This window comes from Atractosteus spatula, chromosome 3, assembly GCF_055471065.1.
Source record: "Atractosteus spatula isolate fAtrSpa1 chromosome 3, fAtrSpa1.hap1, whole genome shotgun sequence".
Classification (NCBI taxonomy): domain Eukaryota; kingdom Metazoa; phylum Chordata; class Actinopteri; order Semionotiformes; family Lepisosteidae; genus Atractosteus; species Atractosteus spatula.
The window spans coordinates 8,855,008-8,879,796 of NC_142708.1; the positions used below are offsets into that span (position 1 = coordinate 8,855,008).

Genomic DNA, 24,789 nt, shown 5'->3' on the forward strand with positions numbered 1-24,789 from the left:
CTCTCCAGCTGAACCCTAACTGATCTCCCCCTCAGCTTAAGCCTAGTTATGCAAAGATGGCACATAATATGTCAATACTTTGCATAGGATCTATGCATGTAAGGTGGGTGCTAAACATGCATACAAGACTGAGGGGTTCTGGAATTAGGGTTAGGTTAAAATGGAATAGGATAGATTACTGGAATAGGACAGACTATGAAACAGATTATTATCTGCACGTGGAGCGCAGGAGCTGATTTTGGCCTGACAGGTGGTACTGTGCCATGCCAGTCTCTGCGATCCCCAGACCACATGAATGCTGGCACTTGGCAGATTTGTGGCATATTGTTTTTAAAGCCAGGGAACAGGGCCACGTCTGTTTATTGATTTAAGCTTCTCCTCTGTATAAGGTTTCATTGAGAGAGAAAAAAAGGAACTAAAAGGAGCATGCAAGAGTCCCTTTTGCCAGCCAGGAGCACCTTTTATGGTAAACGCTTCAGTAAGCAATGGGGAAACCGTGAACCTTTTAATCCAACAGCGACGGCAGCTTTTGCAATACTTAGCATCAGATTTCAGTGCATCCTTGTTGAAGTGTAAGAGCGTGAGGGCGACAGTTTCTTAAAAACATTTACCATATTCGGTATTTAAATTTTGTCAAATTAAAGAGTAAAATAACCTTTCGAGTGAATTCTGCACAGCTAACAACAGAATGTCAGTAGAGTATCCACACTTGGACAGAAGACACGTGGGCTGTCTTGATCAAGGCTGTGTTCTCATGTTTTGCCCAGTCATTTCCACTTCTGTGAAAGCCTGTACTTACAATATGTGACGCACGTCACACAAACCTCATTCTCCTCTGAAACCAAAAGTGTCTTCTGCTGTGAAAAGATAAGAGTCCTTTGCTTGGAGCCTATTGCTTTTTTAAATGAATATCCTGTCTTGTTTTACTGTTGTTGTGCTTTATGTTGACTGTTTCTTTTGCATTTTATACATCCTTTCTTTCTAGTAGAGATATTTTCAATCTTCTTGTATTTTATGGATCCGGTTGATCAGGGTGTCGTTATGTTTAAAATGATGTGAACACTGACTCAAATTTGTGCAAGAGGAATACTTTTGGAGAAGATTGAAAAACAGTAGTTGGAGAAGTGGGTGTTATTTTCGGTTTTCTTTATTAAGGATACTTTTTTCTTAAAATGAACTGTGTTTTTGTCTTTCCCCTACGAAACAAATGTGCAGTCTGATTTTGCAAGGGGGAGTGTGTTGCTGTAAGATAATTCTCACTATGCTGCACAAAGAGAGAACTTTAAGCTTTCCGGGAATACTAACCTGCAGTTTTTTTTCCACTCGCATAAAGATCTACTGAACAATATGAGAGATACAACACCCTTTTGATTCAAATCCCTATTATACCTCTAGATCATTTAGTACTGTACCTGCAGAATGCTGTTAACTTACTGTCCCTTCTTCCCTTCCTCCTAATCTTTTGGAACAACTTCAAACACGTCACACACTTCTGATTAAATGACAATTTAGATCAAGAATACAGTGGAGTGATATTGGCATCCTGTTCAAAGACTCTCCTCTGGGATCTGTAATAATGAGTCACTACTAACAGCATGTACAGTAGATATACTGCTATCTCTTTTCAAAGTGATTTGTCCACTAGCTTGATTTATGTCCTTTTGGAACCATGTACAACTTAGGACAGCATTTTCTCATACATAATTATGCAGAATTAGAGGTCAGGAATGGACTGAGGGTTCTGATACTTTATTTAAATCATTCATGTTTGTGAGACATTGAATATACAGTAAATATAGAGTCCATATTCAGTAAAAATGTGGTGATATAAATGTAGTGTTTGTGCATTATAAATTGTTCAGTACCTTGACTCCTCACCAGGACAAATGGACTGACGATGGCTAGACTTAAGAGAGAGGAGATAAGGGGATAAGTTGTAAATAATGCCATGCTGTGTAAAGTGAAAACAAAAGATGGCTTATCTATTTTTGTGCCTTTAGAACTTTGTTCATCTCTGGTGTTTTTCATCTTTTCATTCAAGTGATGAGTAATCATTTTGTCATGCATTTTGAAACCTTACCGAGGATCTTTCCGAACAGTTTGTGCACCAAGAGCAGGTGGCACTTTTTAGAGGGAGTTTTCAGCCTGAGAGTACATACAGTATTAGCTCCAGAATGGGGACACCCTTTTGCAAACAATTAGTGAATTGAAAAATTAACTTTTAATAATTACCAGTCTCTCAAAATATTTACCAGGATGCTATGCTAAAATAAAAACCAAAAATTGAAAGGTACGAATGAGCCTTCATTACCGACTAGTACTGTATGCTTTTCCTAAAGGCCAGAATACACCCGAGTTCTGATCAAGTGAATAGACGCTTGGGTTGCATGTGGCAGTGCTGTGCTCTTGTGACAAATAAAGGAATGGGATAAGTAGCCAATTAGCTCCCACAGTATGAACAAGATGAATGCAATTTCTCATTTCCTGCAATTAAAAAAAATATTGCATTCCTTGTTCTTTACATGGCTATTGATCAATAGAACAATTTGCCAGAAACTATTAAACACACCAGGAGCCTTCCAGCCTGCCTTTAAAGCTCAGTTTTTTCCCCATTTCAAAGGTCTCTGTGAGTGTTTTATTAGGCTTTGTATTGATTTTTCTTCAGCTGTTTGGAAGAGATTTGGGACTAGGCATCATTCTGTATAGCAGAATGCAGTGTCGTTCTCATTCCTTGTTTCCACTTAGAGAGAAGACTGATGTTGATGTTACTTCTCTTTTACTGAAAATGCCAGTGGTTTTTGAAAGTAAATGCATTTGTAAATGGTTCATTTATAAGATTTTAGAGTACCATTGCTGGTAACCAAGACTGTATAACATAAGAATTTGTATGCAAAAAGTCCCCATTTCATTGAAAGCTGTTGCAAAAGAAAATAACAGGGGAAACCATTCAGTCTGTTTAGCTCAGTTGATTGCTTGATCTGGGAATCTCATCCAGCTGTATCTTGAAACAAGCCAGAGTATTCCGTTCAACAACATGGCTGTGTAGCTTGTTTCAGTCTCCCACAAGTCTTTGTGTAAATGTTGACATTGTGACCTCTTATTTATTGACACAGTGTTAACCATGTTGTTGAAGCAGATACCCTTTATTCTTTGAGGGAATGACTGTCTGAGATCCTTGGATCTGTTAACTAATAACTATTGAGTTTCTGAGTTACAGTATTTTCTTTCTACATTTACAAATATCTGTAACCTAATCAACCTCTGTAGATTTATACATAGCTGTGTGTTGACATTTGAAGAAATGGACCTTCTACCTTTGCCTCACTCAAGAAGCTAGTGTACAGTATATGTGTGAGGGTGTGATTTACACCATTTTGTAACTATAATATAGGTGCATGAGGAAAATTCAGCTCTTGTTATGTCCTTCTGCTTGTTTTGAATTGGTAGTTTGTCTTTTTCTTTGTCAGATAAAAACCTTAAATGTGATTACACTAGAAATAAACCTTTTCCCTCTAATTAATCAGCTGCTTTGGAGAGTTGTGTCTGCTTCTGCAAAATACCCTGTGGCAAATCTTAACTTGCAAAATTCTGTTTTGCTGCGAGACTCGTGGACTGTGTGGTATAGTAAAATGGTTTCTAATGTCAGTCCATCCACACTTGCGTATTAAAACTGGAATTTACATTGATTTGCATAAGCCTTGTTTATGAATGCACAAGTGGTTTGGATAGAGAATTTCCTTTAGCTTGATGGTTGTGGGGTTTCTCAATTTTAGTTTTTGTTTTTTGTTTAATGCACACACCTAGAACGTTGTGAAATATATTTTTTAAAATTTTGAAATGGTGTTATGCCATATCTCCTGCTGTTGCCATATCTACTGTTGCAGACGTGTAGACAAAACAAATAAAAACATTGATTAAATTTAGTAATTTTTCTAACAGTTTTGGTCACAAAAAAGATAAGAAATCACTTTGTCAAGTACATTATACCCTTGTGTCAGTTTTATGTAAAGATTGAATACTACTTTAACCAATCCAGCAGGTAACACTGCTGTACCTCAGATACAGTTTTTCTCTGTTGGTTAATATTTAGGGCATGGAAAATTGTTTCCATATACAGTATATTCACGTAGCAGAATATTATCATAATTTCCTGGGTTTCCCAGCATTATTATGCACTTCTTTAATATCCTATACAGAGTAGGTAGTTTGGGAATAAAGTTAATTTTGATTAAAAGAGGTTGTGTTTGGATGTACTGTAATTTTTCAATGGGTAGTGCTTGGCTACCTTTGTGTTCAATCTCCTGTTTTAAATTGGTGTAATAACAGTTGATGTGGCCTACTAGAATGAACCCACCGTATGAGACAGCCAACAAAACTGCCAGTATGATGTCCTCTCAAGATCCCATTTACTGGAATATAAGTTGTATACTTTTCATTTAATTTCTGTATATTTTATATTGTGGAACATTGCCTCGGAGATGATTCTCTTCTTTGCAGTTGGGATAAACCTGTAAGCATCCTTTAAACCATAAGAGAGATTGAAAATAGCTGAACAACAGCCTGATGAAAGGTAATACAAGTGCTCCTTCAGCAGAGGAGTTCACTGAGGGGAGTCTGCCCGCCCCTCTGTTGTCATACTGTTGAGTTTCTAGTAATTATGTGAACCTGTTCCTCGGGAACTTCAACCATATTGACCCAAAGGCCAATTTCTTGTGCCTACAAGAAACCCTGTAATTCTTCTCTTGATACCTTGAAATCCCAACACTCTTGTGTTACCCTTTATTGTGATTACTGTGGTACTGCGTCGGGGCTGAAGTCTAACGATAACGCCCTGGTTTCTCCTCCTCCCTGAGAGAAAGGCATGGGAATCATTGGACAGGGAGAAGGCTGGGGATTTTCAGGGACAGCTCCACCACGGGTTAAAAGAAGACGATTTGTAGTTTGAAAAGCAAATGGGATGTTCTTCCAAAGGGTCTTAAGGCTACCTTGAAAATGATTACATGACTGCTTTTCCACTTCCTCTTCAGTCCTTACCCATGTCGCTTGAATTCGTGTTTGGGTGAAATTGGTAAATCGTTCAACTTGGAATAATGGCATTATACAATTGCGAAATTGACAGACACGCTTCTGAGTCAAAATAATATATGAATACCAAGACTGCTTGAAAAGCTAGCTGTTTAGACATGCATTGCTGTGTTTCCAAATTACTCAGGTAGGTAGCGTCTTCAATGAACTATAACAATATGTGATTGATCAGCACAGTGGCCCTCATTTTTCATGTCTTGGTTCAATACTTTATTGCTATATCCAGCACATTTGTGTGGATGTTATTCCCAAAAAGGCAACACTTTATATTTAGAATCCAAGACTTAGGTGAAAACCTAAAATAGTTTTCCTCTCTCCTGAAGAAGGCTTCACAGCTGACACATTGTGTCTCTTTTCCATTCAGCAGAGAATAAACCTCTACCTATTCCTTTGCAGCCTATGCATGCTGACGTAGCTACCTACTTGAGCAAGCATATAAAAGAGCAATGACAGTTTTAATAAGGAGCATGATGGTCTGCTTCTGAAACATGGGATGGTATCAGGATTACTAAAGACCAGGTTCGTATTCCAAATAAACTTGGATTTTTGAATTGGTTGCTAGAATAGTGCCCTTCCAAACACACCCTTTACCTCAATGTAATTTCCTGGGTTTTCCAAACTTCTAAAAAAAAATTGGGAAAATAAAGCAGAGCAAAGCCATCACACTGGTGAAAGGATATAAGAGATATAAACGCCAAAGTGGAAAATTGCCGCAAATATTTGTCAAGGATGCAATGTGAAAAAGCCATGGGATAACTACAGAAAAATCCACCCTTTCTAAAGTGTGGACTGTCTGTTGGAGTAACTCAACAATGGCATGGGAGGGGATCTAATTGGCTAATTGGATATATTGTGGTGTTTACAATATCATTAATCTTTCTGTTGCTGCAATAAAATGCCTCTCAGAAGTAGAGAGATTTGTTTTTCTCTCTTGATTTTAATTACAATTGTTAAGTGAAGTATAGTGATGGGTGTATACAGTAGGTAGGTCTAATTTAGTGTTAAAACTATTCGTATCCTCTGTTCTGTTCTCCCCTGTCAGTATGGGAAGGCAAGAAAGCTCTGGAAAAACTCAGTCCAGGCTCCTCTGATGTTGGCAGTCAGCCTCCATTCGTCCGGCCGTCCAAATCAGCAGAAATCCGACTAGCTCCCGAGTCCCAGTGGACAAAGCTCTACCTGCGTGATCTCTGCATAGCTTGCCCGGTTGCCTGCTCAGAAGAGGATTCTGTGGCAGAGCAGAATAGATTAACCACTACCTAAATCCCATAGGAATGTGGGACCCAATTACGTTGTCTGCTACTGTATGTCTCTTGCTGTGATCATAAATGTATTTCAGGTGAACATCAGACTTGCCGCTGTTCCTGACACATAGCTATATGGACACATTATGCAGTGTACTGATCAGTGTGGGGAGACTTCTCTTGTGTTTTAGTGTTGCTCTACAACAACCTGGAGCTTCATTGGCTTGTTGTAAAAGGTGGGGGCAGGTCCCTAAATCAGGATAGGATACGTGCTGTGTTTTGAGGTCGAGAAATATGTCTCAAGTTCAGATTACAAAACAGGTGTATCGTTGATGTTCAGTTTCCACTTGTGCTCTCTGGTTCATATTTCACTGTTTACTGTAGAAGTCCTCTAGGTTGCCTCCCGCAGTGCCTTTGAGGGTTTTAAAATATGTGGAACAGGTCCCATAATAATAATCTTGAAGGCTATCAAGGTTCAGTTCCTACTGCCTGTTAGTGTAGGACATTCCCTTAAGCCCTAGAATATACTGTATGTGGCTGCTCTTCTCTGAACCAATTTCAGAACAGCAATAATATGATAACCAGAATTGCGCCATAGTCTAAATTAGGCCTTAATAGTACATAATACAATTTTAATTTCCCTTAATGTAAACTCTACTCTTTTTACTGTATGTCCTAATATCGTTTGCCTTTTCTATTGCTCCCCCACTTTATCTAGAAGATGAAATGTTGCGTCAACATAAATAAATACCTAATATGTTTTCCTAAGCAGCCTCTTTAAGCTCGCTATCTCCCATTTTTATTTATGAAAGAAGGTCTTGGACAACAAAAGGTGAGAAATTAAAAATTCCAATAATGGCATTAAATTCTATTACATTCTTCCATGGTTGATGTTGATGTACAGTATTTCAATGTGGTGAATTAGGCTGTAGTGAATGATTATCTTGCCGGTGCTGCCCTGCTTTTGTCTGTGCAGATAAACTGGTTATGAACTCGCACTGCAGGAAAATGCTCGGGAAAGTTGTCTTGTTCATTACTGCATCAAAGCAGTCTCACCAGATGTGGTCTGAAATAAATAAACCAATCTTATTCAGCACACTACTGCATCCCTTTACTCTACTGTCCTGCATACATCAAAAGGTTCATATTTTGTGACAAGCTCAAAGAAAGTGTGTTTTCAGAGGTCTAGAATTATCTTTTTCACTTTCTGTTGAAAAAGAGTGCTATGTCTTAGCCTGAAGATATTAATTTTTTTATAGACTTTAAGATGCATAGCATACTTGATATGTTTTCTAGAAGTATTGCACAAATGCTGTTATAATAGTTTTAGATTTGGTGCAACATGATTGAAAATTCATACACTGATTAGTAGTGTATTAGTAATTTACTAATATTGAAGTAGTTGCAGCAAATTCTCAGTGAAAGTATTGATACAATGATCATATTTACATTTAACATGGTTTGGGATAAATGCTGAATAGCTTCTGTGTGTCAGGTAATAAGTCACAGCAATTTAAATACTTTTCAGCTGTGATGATTGTGTTCATGAACTAAAGTATGTTTGGTACCACAGGACTTGAGGCTATAAATACTATCACTAACGCTACACACCATGATATGACATGCAGAATCCTTGACAAGCATTTGTGCAAATGTCACTACAGGTCACTTCTGATTATTAGAAAAAGTTCATAAAGGTACACACTTTCAGCTGAAAGTCAAGAGCGGAACTTCAAGTGAACATAATGGAAGATGCATTTAAGGACTTGAAAACTGACAAGAACTTTTTGCAAATGCAGCTCAGTTATAGTGGTTGTGGTACTGTATGTTTGTGAAATTGTACTTTATTATGCGGTTTTTATACATGTAGTGTTTGCAGGAGATTGTTATAGTCGGAAAAGCACAAAAAGCACGGTGTCCTACTATTCATGCTTCCTACAGTATGTCCAAAGAGCATTATTCAACCAATATTTTTTATTGCTCAAAATTCACTTCTGAATAAGAAACAATTTTATTATAAATCAGAACTCAACAATACTGTCCCAACAAGCAAACAAGTTGCAGGTTGTTTAGTTAAATGTACAAATTAAGCTTAGAGCTTTTCTGTTCATACTGTATGTCAGAAAAGTAAGCACACTGATGGACTGAACTAATCTCTAATGTAATTCTAAGTACATACCACAGATATTTTGAGATTGAAGAATGCCAAACAATGATGGACCTCCTTCACGAGCCAAACATGTTTTTGGTTTCTTTCCAGGGTGTCGTTAGTAAACTTCATGGACTTGGAATGAATTACATTCTGTTGCTCTATGTAATGTGCAGACTGTGGTTTGGAATGATGGGTTTAACAGCTTCAGTGTAACCCTGTGTCTCATCATTTCTCAGGCAATGGCTCTTACAAAAAGAAAATGGGAGATAAAAGTAGCAAAACTCCACCAGGTTTTGTTTTCCACAGTGCTCAAATACTAAGAGAGTATCATTGTAGGTTATACTGAATTATGTGTACAGTGATGTTTTAAAGAGACGAAGAGTCAAGAGACTAAAATGATAGTAGACTGGACACAAATCAAGAACAGGAAGTCCTTGCATGTAATTACTGCAACCCAAATTGCCAAAAACCACCAAGAAGAAAGCGTCCTGTAAATTTACAAGATTCAGTACGATTGAGGGGGACACAGGAGAAAGACACATTGTGGAATAACATGGGAAGGCCTTTATTCAGCAAAGGCTGAAGATTCTCCTCATAAATAGATTTAGATCATGTATACCATGTATTTATACAAGGTGCAGCAAAGGTCATAAATTGGGTTTATGAAAAAAATAAAATGCTGTCAGTTTGACAGACTGAACAAGCCACAAAAAAATGCTGTTTACAGGCTCCTTGTAGAAAGGAATGATATTTGAACATATTCTAAAAAAATAAAATGCATTGTTAAGCTCTTAATAGAACACTTTCTATTCCTTTGCTAAAAATGCCTTGTTTACTGAATTCGAACTTTTTTACTTCACATAGTGTATATCATTGAAGTTAATGTTTGGCAGCTTTTGAAAAAGGTTCTCTGAAATAACTTTAAATGTATAACTAGAAGTAGTCCAGTGTAAAATTAATTTTACGTTCTACAGGTCTCTGCCAGTTAAGGAGATGTGTTTTATATTTCTTCTGTTTGTACCAGCTTATTTGAAACATTGTTCAGTGACTGCCAGATCAGTCCATAAGAGACGGTCTTCTCGTTTTTTCCTCTGTGAACTCTGAATGATTAAATTGGACTTATTTAACTGATCCAAATGAATATACAGTACAAACTCTGAAGGATTGCAGTTCTTTAATACTAGAGTTAACCTACTGCAGTACAGCTGCTCAAATATAGCTGATAAAGTGTGATGTGTTGGAATATTTTGATACTCTGTACCAAGGGTTAGTGCGGTTTCTAAAACACACAAGGTGTCTTCAAGTTTTTTTATTTATTGGCTGGATTTAATCAAACAAAACAACAATAATTTCATCAAATGCCAGTATTAGTGCAACAGCAGCATCTAAGATGGAAACACAAAGCTTCTGCCCAAAAGCTATTCACAGACATTGAAGTGTGTTATGTTGGAAGGATGGTGATAACAGCACTTGAAATGTTTGATATTGACAAATAATACATCGTGTATGTCACAATCACTTAGAGACAAAAAAAAATCAATGTTTGACTTTCCCAGGTGTAGAATCATAGCTGGCAAACAATCAAATAACAAATAAATCTCCATCCAAGGAACCTGCTTTAACAGTTTGTAAGCTGATAGTTCGTGGAACAGGTACTGTACCTTCCTTAGTCATTCCCATCATCTGTGAATGCTACTAAACATGAAATTAAACTGAGTAAGGGATCCCTAGCAGAATTTGTTGATGAAAAGACTGATAAGGCAATAGAATTCTTACCTGAATTATTTTTACTTGAATTAGGAGTAAAATGATTCTGTGCTATTCTTCGCTATTTCATTTTTAAGGGCAGCAATGTGGAGCAATGGTAAGGGCTCTGGTCTTGTAACTGAAAGGTTCTTGGTTTGAATTCAAGGTAAGACACCGCTGTTATACCTTTGTACAAGGTGCTTTATCTGAATTGCTCCAGTAAAATACCTAGCTGTATAAATGGGTGCAAATGTCAGTTGCTTTGGATAATCGCATCAGCTAAATAAATGAGCAATTAATTAGTAATTAAAAGCTCTTGCATCAGAACATAAGAAGGGTTACGAATGAAAGGAGGCCATTCAGCTCAGTAGTTTTCTTTTCCGACTAGCCAAGTGATCTGAGTGTCTCAGCCAGCCATGCCTTGAAAGAAGCTGGGGTGTTGACATTGACAAAATAGCTAGGTAGCTTGTTCCAGACCCCCACAGCTCGTACACAGCAGGCAGAAGAATGAAATGTCATAAATCCCACATATCGCAGAAAGAGTTTAAGGAAAAGACTAATAAAAATGAACTGAAAGATATTTGCTTCATCTTTCCCATCCATAAAATATTTAAAAGTGACTTCAGCTGACAGAGCGTACGTTTCTGTTGCAAACTGTGATTTTCATCTGTGCCTTCCTAACCAAAGACCCTGCACTTACTGTCATTACCGCTTGCAGTTAATTAACTGCCAGTGAGTTTTCTCATCTAAACTTGTCAATCTATTACAGGCAGCACTGATTGCACTGTCGTAGCTTTTCAAGATTTTTTTTAAACTAGGAAACGAACATTCAGAAATTATTCGGCAGTGCCTTCAGTTATTCAGCTGAAAGTAGAAAAGAGGACTTTTAAATATGATGACATTTTGTATCCAATATAGTACTGGCCAGTTCAACAATTGAATGGTATTTTCTGGTGTTACAATGTTTCATCAAACAATTTGTTGTGCTGTATTACACAAAGCACTTTGCCTGGCAGTGAATAAGTGTAATAACAGCATAAAAGTCACAAAGGTGCAGTGCTCTGGGCAACTATTTTTTTTTAGAAACTGATGATTATTTTGAACATTTAGCTCCCCTATAACCCTAAATTGGATGGAGTGGTTAGAAAATGGATGCTTGGATATAGATATATATTGAAAATGATCATGAGTGCCTGTGGATGTCTATATACAGTATGTGTTCAATAGTAGCTTGTTACATAACTGGTTTATAAATCCAGATTCCTTATTAATATGTTAAAATGTTCAATTGACATACACATTTAGTTTAGCTTCTGTTCAGCTGGAAAAATTCATGCAATTTCCTGCATTATTCTTTGTACTGTTCTGTTCCTACTCTTGTTGCACTGAAAACAAGATTCCTGTTTAGGAATCTTGTAGTATAGTGGGTAACAATTCAACTTACAATTTACATTAAATTGTCCCCGATTTATAAAGGAACACAACATAACGAGTACAAAGGGGAATATTAATTAATTCTGATACCTGTGATTCTATGCTGTTTAAAAGTAATAACTTACTTTCTCCTTCAAGGTTTCTCTAGTTATCCAAAGGCCATATCGGGCATGGTCACCACCTGAAAAAGATTGAGGTAGCTGTACAACTGTTTCATTCCACTTTGAAATTATGTGCACGTATTGAGTTTAAGAAAGAAAGGGTGATGGGAAAACGTCAGTGCTATTTTTTTTAACTTTGAACTTTAGTTCAGAATGTTTAGTGTGCGTGTGAGAGATTATTTTGAACCAAGGTGCGGTCCCTGACTTCCTTTCGTTCAGATGAAGTGTTGTGTTTCCAGCGGAATTCAATGTGAGGGGTACAGTACTTTATACAACTAATCGACGATAGTGTTTCGACGTCAGTTATCTCCGTCGCTTTTCTTTGGAACCGTGTGAAGTCGGCTCTTTATTTCTAGTCCTCTGCGTAAGACCTCTAGTTCACGGTACCTGCCCTTTATCTGCCGTGTGTAGATATGGGCAAAAGCCTGCTGGCATCAGCACACGCAGATACAACACGTGAAGGAGGCGTGGAAATGGGACGTGTTTTCGCTCCGAAGCCCCACCTTCGCCGGCAAGTAGGAAGAGATCTGCCCCCCAGTTTAAAGGTTGTTCGGTTGTTTAAATGGCGTTTTTTTAAATAAATCACAAATTCTTTATCAAAACAACAGGAAAAAATACCAGAAGATGCGAAACCGTCAAGTGCTTTTTTCTTTCATTTTATACGTGTGTTAATGACACGGAAACGGAATGAAAGCAAGAGAACCAAGTGCCATAACCGACTTTAGGATCCTAAATACTGTGGTTTAACGAAAGCTGTAGCATAAAATATTTTTACAGCACATGCATGTTCCGTTTCAAGTGTTTCTCTTCAGACACGGGGTGCAGAAACACAAAATAATTTGCTAATATTATGAAAGCTCTTTAGTCAATTTCCTTGGCAACAGTGACCTCACTCCCTATCTCTCAAATTTCAAGGCCTGAACATTCTAGGCTCTACATTTACTGTATTTCTAGGTGAGAGTTAGCATTTTTATTTTAAAACTACTGCTATTAAAACGAATATTAAAAACTACTATTTTAATATTACATTACTTTAGCTTCTAGCCATAATTTAAGTAATAATTGAAAAACAAAGGCAACATTTTATATAGGAGCGATTTTATCCAAAAAATATCCAAAGCTTTATATACAGTATAATACATGCACAGAACGGAAGTAAAAAAGTGACAGAAAGGAGTACAGTTCATTAACTCAGTAAAAACCAAGAGTAAAACTTAAGAAATGTAACATTAAGAACTAGGGTACTGTACAGGAGCCCCCGTCACCCATTATGGTCTTCAGTAAGAAAGCTTGAATGATCTATTACACATTAAACTAATCTCAAACAATCAACCCTTAAAATAATCTGTTTTAATTAAGACATGAGCTCAGGAATTGTGAAGAGATGTTATCCTATTGAGTACCATAGTGCTACTGTTACATCAATTTCCCTACGGGATTAATAAAGTATTATCTATCTATCTATACCCAAGCAGGTAATGTGTTACACTAGTCTAATCATGATTAAATAAAAGCGTGAATCAATATTTCAGTACAGATCAAAGAGCTTAACCAAGTAATGCTATGCATATGAATTAAGGTTACCTTTGTGACGTACATAACATGAGTTTCAACCGTAAACACAGGGTCAAAAGTAAGATTCTGACTTCCGTCCATCAAGGCTTTAATTTCATCACCGATAACAACAAAACTGATGTTGCTGATTTGAAAGTCTGTGTGTGTAAAATCAGACTCGACACAATCAAGATAAGGATGTCTTAAGATAAATATCCAGCACCTATAAAGTTCAAAAACCACAACAGCACTTTCTGATTTGGTCTGCAGGCAAGACTTAGTGTTATAAGCATAGCAGTGAAACCCAAGTCAAAATCGTGAATAATGAGAACCTGACACAACATGTGAATGCTGAAAGGTTACCAGCAATGAACCCTGTGAAACAAACCTGAGTAAGTGGGTTGTCCCAGTGTTGGTCAGGGTTTATGAAGATTTATGTATGTATTCAGTTTTATTTTAGCTACCAGCATGGTCCCAGAAATGTCTTTCTGTGATTAAATGTTGTGCCGTGAAAGAGGAGAAGTGTGTATAGGTATGCTCTCTCCATTACTGCTGGAAATAGAATGTAATCTCCGTTTGTCCAAACACACTGAGTATCGGTAACTAAGGAAGCACATTACTCACCCACTTCTCTCGTTTTTACTTGCCCCACCCTCTTCCCCAGTACATGGTGTACTTCGCTTTTTGGTAAAAGCTTGAATGCAGGCTTCATCGGCTGATTGTTCCCTGATAGTTCTGAGAATAACATCAAGTTTGTGTGCATCGCATGTGGTGATATTTAAGGGTCCTGCGTCAGGAGCACAATTTTCCTTCCTATAGATCGTCTGCGAGTCACACCTCCTGTTAGATTAAGATAGATTGATAGATTAAGTAAAAACATATACATGCATGCTTGTCACGGGTGAAAGCCCTATTTTGAATTCCAGCTGTGTGGTGTGGTTGGTCCTATTACAGCAGGTGGCTCTGAGAATAAATCAATGCATTTAGCCATGAGCTGGTATTACTGGGCTCAGAACAGGCCCAGTGTGCATTGTAGCTGTTAAACCCAGCTCCTAAATCTGGGGGTTTGTTTTCAAGCCGCTGCCCCTTCAATCCATTTCATTGTATAAGTTTAATGCCACTCGCTCATATTTGTCCTGTCGATTATCTGCTTAGACTCGAGTATTGCAGTGGTGTACGTAGATTAGAAGAGCCATAGTTGAAGAATAAAAGCAACTTTCAGGTAGAAAGTGGCCACTGAGGCTGGTGAACCAGTGAGAAGCATCTGCCTGCAGTCTCCTCGGCTCCCCTATGAGGGGAAAGTGAAGCTAACTGGATGCTAAATGAATACAAAAAAATGGAACATGTATAATCAAAAGAGTAGAGTTAATGATTAAATCACCATAGCTCTTCATCACTGTCACTGTAATTCACTGTGCTGGACTCTGAAGTTATGTCAAATATTTTTCAGTGATACGGATGAATACAGTGTGTGTTCTGTATTTTTACACGGCACGTTGGTATTTGTTCAGAACTATTGGGTGATACCGCCTGAGGAAATTGGCCTCCTCCTGCGACAACACTACCACATGTATGTACTCTGGAAAGTATTACTTTCTCCAGTCTCCAGTAGTGGTGCTCCCAGCTAGCTCTACGTCTCCGTGTTTCAAATCCTTCTGGGTGTGGGGAGGGTGGTTGTGGATGGAAGGATTACAGACTGGGCGTGTATAAGTATCTTTATTCTCCTGGGCTGTCTCTGCTTTGGAACGCTGCTGCTCAGCACAGGAGACACAGGCTGAGCAGGTGGGAGGGACTCCCCTCCCTTGTGAGTGACAGAGCTGCTTGCTAATCAGACTGCCCCTGCAGCTGCCACCAGCCAATCAGCTGCCAGTAATCCAGCCCCCTTCTGTGCTTTCACTGCTGACAGAGCAAGCTTGCATTTATCAGCTGGTAGGAAATGAACTGAAAAGGCAAACTAAGTTGCTGCCGGTGAGAGTGAGGGAGAGAGAGGGGCTTCCAGAGTGAACTGCATTCATTGTATTCAAGTTAGAGGGGGAAGTGAGAGAGAGAGAAGACGAGGGGGCTTGAGTGTGTGTGTGAGAGAGAGGGAGCGAGAGGGAGACAGGGAATACCAGAATAGCAAAACAGCCACTAAACTAAAAACAGCCTGGCCTTTTGAATACATTTCAGGAGTCCTCTTGGTGAGAAGTTTTCCTTTGCCTTTTCTTGTGAAGAGAACCTCTTGTTGTTGATGAGCCTCCCTCCCAACCCCCCCCTCCTTCTCCTCAAGCGCAGGACAGTAATGTTGGGGGAATCATTTAAAGTCATAATTTGTCTCAATCCGGGAAATTGAGGAGTGCTGTATTTGGAAAGAAGATTGTGCGGAGTGTTTTGGTAGGGGTAAGTAGAAGACCGCTCCTGTTGTTGACTGTTGTCTTGTTTGTCATTTGGAGCTGCATGTCTCCTAAAAAGGCATGGCTAAACATGGGGGGGAACAGGCTGTGTGGTACAGGCACAGTCTGGCATATGGAGAGCCCCAGTTGTTGGGAGAGAACTCTGCAAACTAGCCCCCTCAGCAACTTTCCCAGGGAGTCATCACAGCTCTGCTGGGGCCCCAGCTCAGTGCATTTTCACACTCTCTCTGAACACAGAAAAGAGGCCGGGGGGGGTGGTCTTGCCTTTATTGAGAAACTCTGAAGACCTCCCCCCCCCCCAATCCCCGACTTACCCTTGTCACTCCTTGAGCTACCATGTCTTGCTGTTTTGCTCCACACATTCTGCCTCAGTCTTGTTTAAGTGTTTAAAACAGGTTTTGCTGACAGTACAGTTTGGTATTAGCAGGTGATATGTAAAAGTGACTGCCCAACATTTCTTACCACTGGGCTCATGTTCAAACTTAAAATAGCATTGAGACATCAGCCATAGTTGTGGATCTTTTGTCTTGCCTTGCTTTTGTTGTAACTGACGTTTTATATGAAGCCTACAGCTGGGAGTGTTTGCAGAAATACAGTAAGAAACTACAGTAAGAAATGTCTATGTGTAAGAATTACAAAAGGGTTGTGAAGTCCACGCATTATATACCCTAATACTCAGTCAGTGTAAAACAATTTAATTTGTTTAATTACTGGGATTTTTTAAGTTACTATACTTGGTGTGATTTCCTACATTTTCTTTAGTTTTTCCATGTAGTGGAACAGTTAAAGTATTACACATCTTATAAAAATATTTGAGGGTTTAACTGACATATTGGGATAGACTGGGTGGTAGCTGGTAGTGGGCAATATGAAATGCTTCATGAGTTTCACTGAATTGTGCAGGAGATTCAGTCTGTAGCATAAGAATATAGTAGCCTGCCTTAGCGGCCTCAGTCTACTTTATTGCTTTTGGGTAGTGCAGGAATAAGATAACATAAGATCACTTTATTAGGCATATACAATTTCTTGCATTAGGAATTTGTCTTTTTGCATACCCCAGCTTGCTCTCCATGAGACACACAGGCACACAGACAGAGAAGCTGGGGTCAGAGCACAGGGTCAGCTATTGTACAGCGCCCCTGGAGCAGTTGGGGTTAAGGGCCTTGTTCAGGAGCCCAACGGAGTAAGATTCCTCTGCCGGCCGTGGGATTTGAACCGGCAACCTTCCAGCCACAGGCGCAGATCCTTAGCCACAGAGCCACCGCTCCGCCTCCTGGAATGTGGCGACAACGGTAAGAACAGGTGTCTCACAGCAAAGTACAGCAAAACTTGTTGTAGTCCATTTTCATTTTGAGTTTTTGAATACAAAATTATGTAAATGCTTTTATGTTAAAAGTGTCTAAAACGCCCAGTTACAAATTGCTCAAGAGCTCTGAAATAAAGAGTCTTCAAGAACCTAAGACACTTGGTTTTGAAATGATGAATTTATTTAGTTTTAGGCACTGACTGATGACAGCCATTTTCTGTCCGTCTGTCATGTCATATTGGCCTTTTAAAGTGAGTGCGAGCTCTGTGAACATTTATAGGGCCTCAGCTTCACATTCTAGTGAGGAATCGCTGTAGAAACTCATAATTTATTTCCATTATATAAGTTAATGCTTATAAAAATATCCCTGGTGATTTAAATTTTCTAAATGATTCTCAATGCCACGAGAGACTGTTAACTACATTGGACCAGAGGATAATCTTTGGTGTCTCGCCATATTTCATCTGATATGATCACGTGACAAGGCCCACTTTTTCTTCCAGAAGGGAGTTTGGATAATATTAATATTGCTCTTATAAACAATTTTTGTTTTCAATGCAGCCCAGATATTATATACTCTTTTTGAAATCCCTCTTCATCAATATGATCTGCATGATGCACATGTAGTGCATTGTATTTACAATAAAGTACTGATCCATGGTATACCATATAGGAAAGCCTGATTGAACAGTGACTGAAAGTTACTACATTTATAGATTACCCATCAGGGCAAAAAATATCAATCATAACACGGACTTGTAAGAAACGAATCAGACCCATTCTTGACTGAAAAGCCTGAGAACTTTCCAGGCTGAGCCAGTTTCTGCAAGTTTAAGCAAATGAACGAATAAAAATGAACGAGACTTGGGCCTGGGAGAGCTTCTGTCTCCACTGATCCACTTCATAAAACAAAAACCAAGATGCTCTAGAGGGACTGAGCACATGGCTTTAATAACAAGGGATCAGCCTAGAGCCGGGAGGGTGTGTTGGAACGAGGGGCAAGGCATCTGCTCTCCGATAATCACAAAGAAAAGTGTCTAGTGGATAGAGATGTAGGATTAGCTTTGCCTTCCCTAGAAGTTGATGATGGCAGATTGCAATCTGTTCTTATGTCCTTACCCACTCAAATAATAGGCCTATATTATGTCAAAAGCTTGTTTTTCCATCAAGCCTTTTTTGTTTGCTTTTACTCTCAACAAAAGTGACTACGTTTGATTCCTACCTGAGCTTGACCTTCTTTCAGCATTCATGTGGAACAAAACCTGCCTGCCTGAGTCTCTTTCACGGTTTTACTCAGAGCAGGATGTGTTGGAAGCTTGTATGTAAAAGGAGGAATCTGCTTTCATGGTAAAGTTCCAGTTTGGAAATTCAGTTGAAGTCTAACCCCAAGCCTCCAATAGAATTTGGTAAGGTAGAGGTGTATGGAGGAGTGGTCAAAGTTTATCTGGTGGCTCCAAAAACTATATGAAAGGGTTGCTGAGGTATTGGCACTGATGTCTTCCCATCACAGATCAGGAATTGGTGTGACTGCCTCTGAAACTGAATGCATTTGGAGTATCATGTATATCCCTGATTAGAACCCAGGCTGTCTGTGTGATTGTCTGATCGTTTCAGAGCTGTGCGATAATGCTCTTCGAGGCCTGAAAACCTAGTGGGAGGATCATTATTTTGAATCCTGGCTTCAGTAAAATGGTTGGTTGCTGGTTTTGATTAGACGTAATCTGAAAGTTTCGTTGCTCAGAATAACCCTCAGAAGATGGTTTCTTTTCTGTTTATGCATCAATTTTAAGTATCTTGAGTATTTTTTTAAAGCACTCATGAACGTTTTCATTGGTTTTCATTTCCAGGTTTTAAAGTCGGTGTTCTGCACCATCTTGCTTTTCAAACGAGCCTAAATGAGGTTGTCTTACATTTTCATCATGTGCCCCCAGGCAATCCAGCACAATGTTTGAATTAAGCCAAGTGACCTGTGACCTGTTTTCCTTATGAATTTCCATGAAGTGATTGAGAATCTTTGTTGATAATGACTGCCCATGCCATAACCTCAGTGACTGCAGAGTGCCTGAACTCTGAACTGTCTGCTTTTATATCCAATACTGTACTGTTCATATCTCCTGTAGCATCAGTGTAGCACAAGTAAAAAAGCTTCAACTGTGGTTTATATTTCAAAGGCAGTACAGCCTTTGAAAGTGTTCAGCAGAAAGTGTTTTTTTCAGTTTTTTGTTCTATAAAGCAGTTGCACGTTTTTGTGAGTGTTGACTGCAAAACTAGGAGAAGAAGGTGGCTGCTTGGCGTTCCAGTCTTGTGAACTAAGAAAACCAACTGGGCTGAAACCTCAGGTGATGTCAACAATAGATCCTCACGGTCTTCAGCCAGGAACTGTAGCTGGCCAACCAGTAGGTGTTTAATAAAAATACAACTACCGTGGTTCATTTGTTAGACATGGAGCACCTGGGCCATAGGAATAAATATGCACTCTGCCTGGACTGTATTTTTAAGCCAAAATCCCTAATTGGTTTTGAGCTGGATTTTTAGCTCAGCCAATCATGACTAAGGTAACCCACGTGGATTTAATACACATTGCAGAACGATCTCCAGGAAAGTTCATTGAGCTCTTTTATTCATTTGTCTGGGAGGAGTATCGTAATTGTGCACTCGAGTCTGGAAAAAGTACAGCTTCCACTAAAATGAGCAAATTGCGATAGATTTATAAAATGGGAAGTAAAGCAATTTGCACAAATGCACTTGTCATTTACTTGAGGTGGCAGTGGTTGAGGAAAGCTGTGGATAGAACTAGGATGTTTTTGGTGTACTTTTTCCCCCCTGGGTGTTTCTGTTTATAGATGCTTCCTACAGATATGAGTGTGTTGTGTAAATGCAGCACCTTGAAGCTGGTAGGGGAGACCTGCCTGCGAGGGTGCACGCTGCATGCTGCCCTCCGGCGTGACTGTTCTGTGAGAGAACTAGCAGAGCGTCTGCGGTGTCGCTGTGCAGTGAGTCAAGCCTGATCAGCCTCCTGTTTCCCTTGTCAGCTGCTCTAATAGAGGAGCCAGGCACGACACTGTCTCGGGTTGGGGCCTCGGTTAACAGCACAGATCTTATCAACAGACCTGCTCAGCACTGCCTTCGGATTGCTGAGATCTGATCAGCCCTGCGATGGCTTCCTACTCTGATGCCATTCCGTCTCAGATGGTGCAAAGAGGTGGCGTGTGTGTGTGTGTCAGTCAGTCGGTCTGGGGGGGAGGGGGACATGTTGTTAGTAAGTTACAGACAACAGCTTTTGCCTCCTGTCTTGACTGAACACTGGGACTGAAGTTTGCTGTTAAACAGCAAACAAAACTTTCAAGAGCTGCTGTCTGTTTTATTTGTTCTCTGTAGCATAGAGAATTTTGTGTGTTTTGAATTAGAAAATACACATTTTTGTAATGTTTTAATTTGCTTTGGATTGAGTGTGCCTATTGTACTATAATTCTTATTGTTTTTTGTTTGATGTGTATATAATGAAACCAAGATATGTTTATGTAGCACATCACATTGTGGGTTCTGACTATCACTGAACATTTATATTACTTTGGGGTCATAGGCTACTGCCTGCCTGCCAGACCAGCTGTGCTTGACAGATGATAAAGACTTGAGCACCAGACAGTCTTGTTGCTCAGCCTCAGGTGTCTCTGTTACACAGCAAGATGAGGGTACAGCTGTAGTCCTGCACTGCTCAGCCAGCCTCTGCAGAAAAGGCTCAGCCTCCATTCCAGCAGGAAGCTTTAAACAGGATGAGCCTTTCTCTTATGTAACCATTCACATGGCATTTGTGGGGGAAGAATGTTTTTTTGTTGTTGCGGAAGATCTCAAGGTGAATAAGAGGAGGAGTCTGGATAATGTGATTATTAAAAAAAAAAAGACTAATCTGAAGACCCAGCCAAGGCTATGGTCAGGATTTGGCTGTGGACAACCCAAAGGATTTGATAGCATATTCTAGTGTTCAGCATGTGGAGCACTGATGGTAGATAGATGGTGAACACCACAAGCCAGCAAGTTCACATTCGCTAGTGGAAGCTGGAGGCCGCCAGACTGCGAGAGGAAGGTCAGACGTTTTAAAATTGCAGTCTGGTTGACGAGGACCAGCCGGGAGCCTCGGCTGATGTTTCCAGAGCTGGAAGATGGTGTAGGCTGGGGAGAAGGCCTGTGTGAAGCTTTCTCAGTCAGAGCCTTTTTTAACTAATAAAACGCTTGACACACACTTCTCTTCAGACAGCAGCAGCAGCAAAACCTCTTCAAATAAACACAGGCCTTCCATAAAATCTGTGCCAGGAATCGTAAGACTTTGTTGAGAAGCTAGTGCTGTAGTAATACAGTTCCCCTGTGCCAAGTCGCTACCAGAGGACAGTGTACTGTTACTGCTTGTAGTACGCTGAGGTCTCTCCCTGTATACCTATTTATGGCTCGGTAACAGAAGTAATTGCATTTGGTGTTCCAGCAGCCCATCTCCCTTGAGCTGTTTCCCAGCAATTCCATGGAACTCTCCTTGCGACACCATCCAAAACAAAGACACCCTTGCTTCTGAAATCACCCTTGCGTTTCAGGAAGGCCAAAACATGCAGACAATAAAGTAGCACAAGACTGGATGCTATAGTTTGGTATATCCTAGGAAGCCTTTTGTTCTCTACCCTAATTTCATGCTTCTAGTATTTAGTGTTAGTATTGTCTAAACATTCACTTTACAGAAGTATTTGGGTTTTTTTCGGGGCATTGTGAAATGACCTAAAGCCAAGGCTGAGATGCATACTGAAGAACACTGGAAGCCTGCACTCCAGGGTTCTACAGAACAATATAAGCCTTATACATTGTACATTCGGACAGTCCTATACATTAAGGACACTATCACATCACGTGGAGACTTGCCAGTCTGCATGGCAGTATGATCATGGAGGTTTTCAGCTAAGCATCTTGGGTAGACAGGCAAGATACTTGAAATAGGAAATAATAATGAACTTTATTTTATATAGTGCCTTTAAAGGTGGCCTCTAAAAGTGCTTTACAGAATGACAGCAACCAAATTAAGGGGATGTGGGGGGTGTTATTTCCTGAGTATGGAAAATAATGGTTAGCCCCTTTTCTCAGATGGTACTGTATTTTTTTTTATGCAAACTCACTAGGTTACATCTGTGCATGTTTTTAAGCCAGCCATAATTAATCTATCCAGATGCACAGAAACAACCCAACTCAAATGGCCAGAATGCAACTGCTTTATGGGAACCGTGGATAGTGGAAAAGGTCCACAGAGTTATATATATTGAAAGCAGTCTATGCTGGGACGGATGTGTTATCTGCATAGATACAGTAAATGAATCAGGGTTCTGTATGTGGTTGGTCTACTTTTCTGATACTGATCCTTGTTTTGCCTGATAAATATGGCCAGCCTTTCAAGCAGCAATTCATCAGCTCACCTCACAGGTCCTGCCTCAGTTCATTCCTTCCAAGTATAAGTCAGTGGGGGGAATCCATTGTAACCGACTGCACTTTAGCCCTTCATGCAAATTGGAGATAAATCTTTCTCATTGGTGCATTCTTTCCAAAATTGAGATAATACAGCACACTATACAGGTGCTAAAGGGAACAGAGCCCTGCCTTGAAAATGAATTTTTAATTTTGTAATAGTTTAATTGCGTGTAGCACTTGAGTTGAGTATAATTCTGAAAGCATCATATTTCACTCTGTAATCTCTTGTGTTCTGTCTTGTATACCCAGTAAGGTGTAAGGCCTTCCCAGTATTTCAGTTTAAAGGCCTATGCAGGCCTATGACCTAGTGTCTGAGTAAATTAGATGGTGATTTAAGTGTTTATTTTTGGTCACATGACATCCCTTTGGCCTGTAGTTTCCCCAGTTAAAAACCCTTAAACTCCACTATAAATACACCACAAAGTGAGCTGCTTTTCACTTCACATCACCACTGCTGAGTGTTTTGCCTCCTCAGTCTGTCGGGCACAGTTTACAGGCAGTGCTGATCACTAATTCCAGAGCTCGAATTTCAGTTCCCGCGGTTCACCGGCGCGTTTACGATACGGCTGCACATTTCTTTTATGCCAACTGGTGAAAGAGACGTCCTGACACTCCTTTCAAAGGAACAGAGAGGTATGTGGTTTACAGTAGTTAGAGCTGTAATAAAGGCAATAATGTTAAAATTCATTACTCTGGGAGAAGAGCTTAAGACTTCCTACGTTGGGATCTAGGAAAGAGGCAGTGATTGCTAATTTGAGTATTAAAGGGGGATGTCTCATCTTAAAATAATCGCTCAGTCTTATTGAAAGGTAAATCAGTGTGTATCCTCTTGTACCTCTCAGCCCGCCGCCTTGCAAGTCTCCCAGCTGTGGCTAAAAATATCCTATATCCTAGTCTTGAAGTTCAACCCCCATGGGTCCCTCCTCACCCCACCGCTCGCTCAAAAGGGCTACTGGTGCTGGCTAGGCATATCAGAGCCACTCAATCTGCTCCCAGCTGTAGCTGTGGGCAAGGACCAGAGGCTCTGTGGTGGAGGCTTCGTGTCTGTAGTGCAGAGAGAGCAGAGAGAAACAAGCCCCTGTCCTCGCAGACACTGCCAGTGTGCAGCCGCCTGTGTCTGGCAGCCCTGACAACAAGAGCCCTCTGCTCAGGTGGGTTCTGTGTGTATAGGGCTGCTATAAGAACAGAGAGAAAATCATCACTATTAGGGGGAGGGAGTCCACGTTCACCCTTCTCCTCTCTAAAGACAGAGCTTTTTGATGCTGTGATCCCTGAGCATTCCTCTGGGAAGATGTGCTTTGTGCATGATTAGGAGTCTTCATCTGCAATTAAATCAGAGGGGTGTAGTCTGGGGGGCACTGTGAATCGGAACCCTCTGTGTGTGCATGCCTATATTCACACACACAAAGACACAAACACGCGTGTGCACATGCACTGCAGAGAATCCGGTCTTCTTTCCAATCCGTTTTATTTTACAGCTGCCTCCGTGAATGTATTATGACAGCGTGCGCATCCATAAAGGAAGATGCGTGGTTTTTCTTTAACATGAAGACATGCCCTTGCTGACTTGTAGGCAAATTTTCTGAATTGTGCTCGTTAGCCATAACATCAATAAACTGCTGTTGCTAACAGCATTTGCGATTGTTAACATGCCTGGAGCACATTAACAGAACTGCAGTACCATGCAGAATTTCTTGCACTTTCCCTGCAGCTGTCACTTGAAAACACTGTGCAGCGCACATACAGTAATAAAAACAGCATTGGCTTCAGTCTGTCTCTTTCATTACAACCTTTTCAATCCAATTAGATGCTTTCAGACGTTAATGTACATTTGTTTCACCTAGACAATAGCATACTAATTTAGAAATCTAACGTTTCTTTTTCCGTGATCTTGAGGACAATATCCTCCTTAACAAGCTTTGGTCTAACTTGAATATACTTGTTAAATCATGTGAACTATTGTGGCAGAGGGTTTTTACTTTCTTTCGGTGTGTGTCATATTAAGAGACTGGAGTGCAGTAGAAATTGTGTCCTAGTCTTATGGTAAATAAAGCAAAAAAAAAATAATCATGTGCTCAAAGAAATATTGTTCCAAATTCATAAAATATCTACATTGCATTTAGTTTACCAGCATTTTTTCTTGTAAAAGGGGAGAAAAAAAATGAAAATTGCAAAATCAAAAAGAAACATGCAAGCTTACTTTAACTCTTAAACTAGA

At 39.8% G+C, this 24,789-nt stretch overlaps 1 protein-coding gene across 2 annotated transcripts in view; it reads left to right on the forward strand.

The window, feature by feature from the left end:
* atosb (atos homolog b) overlaps nt 1-24,789 on the forward strand; it is a 49,270-nt gene that overhangs the window by 11,115 nt on the left and 13,366 nt on the right. Inside the window, exon 1 of one of the 2 annotated variants that reach the window (XM_088912161.1) lies at nt 15,352-15,752. The exons of the other annotated variant lie outside the window; for it this stretch is intronic. The gene's annotated coding sequence lies outside the window, so the exon portion shown is untranslated. Of the gene's footprint in view, nt 1-15,351; nt 15,753-24,789 lie in introns of those variants that run through there. 2 annotated transcript variants of the gene reach the window in all.